A 2,123-nucleotide genomic window follows, 5' to 3' on the forward strand; every position below is an offset into this window, starting at 1 on the left:
GGTTTTCTGGAGAATGGCCTATTAGGAAAAAGTCCCAACGAGAAGTTTAGGATGTCAAGGGAGAAACGTAGCCAAATTTACTTCACTGACTTTATTCTATTCTCTATTCTAGCACAATATTTCTCAAATATGGGCACTTTAAAATGTGTGGACTTCAACTCGCAGAATTCCCCCACATTTTAAAGTGGCCCGGTGTAAGGACCCACCTCAGCTAATCACCCAAGAGAGCAGAACTCTTGAAACAGGCATTGTCTAGAAAAGAAACTTTTATTAAGGGTTACTGACAGCAAGGAAGTCATGGCGAGATCTGGGGAAAATCCCACTTAAATGGTATAGTTCAGGGGTAGGCAACCATGGCTCTTTTATGACTCGTGGACTTCAACTCCCAGAATTCCTGAGCCAGCCACGCTGAGGGGAAAGGGAGAGGTTTCCAAGCTGAGCCATGCTGGCTCAGGAATTCTGGGAGTTGAAGTCCACGAGTCATGAAGGGGCCAAAGTTTCCCTCATGCTGGCTCAGGAATTCTGGGAGTTGAAGTCCACAAGACATGAAGGGACCAAAGTTTCCCTCATGCTGGCTCAGGAATTCTGGGAGTTGAAGTCCACGAGTCAGGAAGGGGCCATAGTTCCCCCATGCTGGCTCAGGAATTCTGGGAGTTGAAGTCCACGAGTCATAAAAGAGCCAAGGTTGCCTACCCCTGGTCTAGTTAAACTAGCAATCTTCCTCCTCCCATCAAATTCATAGTATCCATTTGAAATCCAGGCAGTCCACAGGTGGCATGATGTTTGAGTAATTGGGACAGTTGGCAAACATCTCAAGATCTTCTCCAGTTTCTTTTCTTAGTAGCTGTCTCCTGATAAGGGAGACATATGCTTTTCTTCAAGTGGAGAGAGGTGGGAGAGGAAAGATAGAAAGCGAAGGTTATCCCAAGCGAAAGCCAATTGCCCCCCCCCCCAAGAATTTGTTGTTGTTAGTTGCGAAGTCGTGTCCAACCCATCGCGATCCCATGGACCACGTTCCTCCAGGCCTTCCTGTACTCTACCATCTTCTGGAGTCCCTTTAAGCTCACGCCTCCTGCTTCAGTGACTCCATCCAGCCACCTCCTTCTCTGTCGTCCCCTTCTTCTTCTATTGCCCTCCATCTTTCCCAGCATCAGGCTCTTCTCCAGGGAGTCCTTCCTTCTCATGAGGTGACCAAAGTACTTGAGTCTCAACTTCAGGATCTGGCTTTCTAAAGAGCAGTCAGGGTTGATCTCCTCCAGGACTGACCGGTTGGATCGCCTTGCAGTCCAGGAGACTCGCAGGAGTCTTCTCCAGCACCAGAGTTCAAAGGCCTCCATTCTTTGGCGCTCGGCCTTTCTTATGGCAGGCCCCAAACAAGAGCACATACAGTATGCAGGAAAAGCAATAAGGATTTAGGGACCGGATACCAAGTTTGAAAAAATACTGCTTTATAAGCTGGTGAAAGTCATCAGTGAGAATCTTGTGATGGGGCAGTTATATCAGATCGGGGCCATTGGGAGGGGAACTGCTGCTGGGAGTGGGGGATTGCGCGGGATGGTTGAGGGTCGTTGCTGTGTCTGCATGGTTGTGTGGTTGATTTGGATCCTGAGGGGTTTGTAGGCTGGTTGTACGTTGATGTCTCTGTTGATGGAATTGCTTGTGGGGTGCCAAGCTCCGATGAACTCACAGGCGTGGCGGGTGGTAGCGTGGCCCATGATTTTTGCGTTGCTCCAATCGAATAATCAAAGGGAGAAGCAACCTACAACTAAGGAGAAATTTCTTGACAGTGAGAACAATCAACCAGTGGAACAACCTGCCTACAGAAGCGGTGAATGCTCCAACACTGGAAGTTTTTAAGAAGAGACTGGACAGCCATTTGTCTGAAATGGTATAGGGTTTCCTGCCTGAGCAGGGGGTTGGACTCGATGACCTCCAAGGTCCCTTCCAACTACTACTACTACTACTACTACTACTACTACTACTTCTTCTTCTTCTTCTTCTTCTTCTTCTTCTTCTTCTTCTTCTTCTTCTTCTTCTTCTTCTTCTTCTTCTTCTTCTTCTTCTTCTTCTTCTTCTTCTTCTTCTTCTTCTTCTTCTTCTTCTTCTTCTTCTTCTTCTTCTTC

The sequence above is a fragment of the Protobothrops mucrosquamatus genome, unplaced genomic scaffold (assembly GCF_001527695.2).
Source record: "Protobothrops mucrosquamatus isolate PMUCROS unplaced genomic scaffold, P.Mucros_1.0 scaffold_43, whole genome shotgun sequence".
NCBI lineage: Eukaryota > Metazoa > Chordata > Lepidosauria > Squamata > Viperidae > Protobothrops > Protobothrops mucrosquamatus.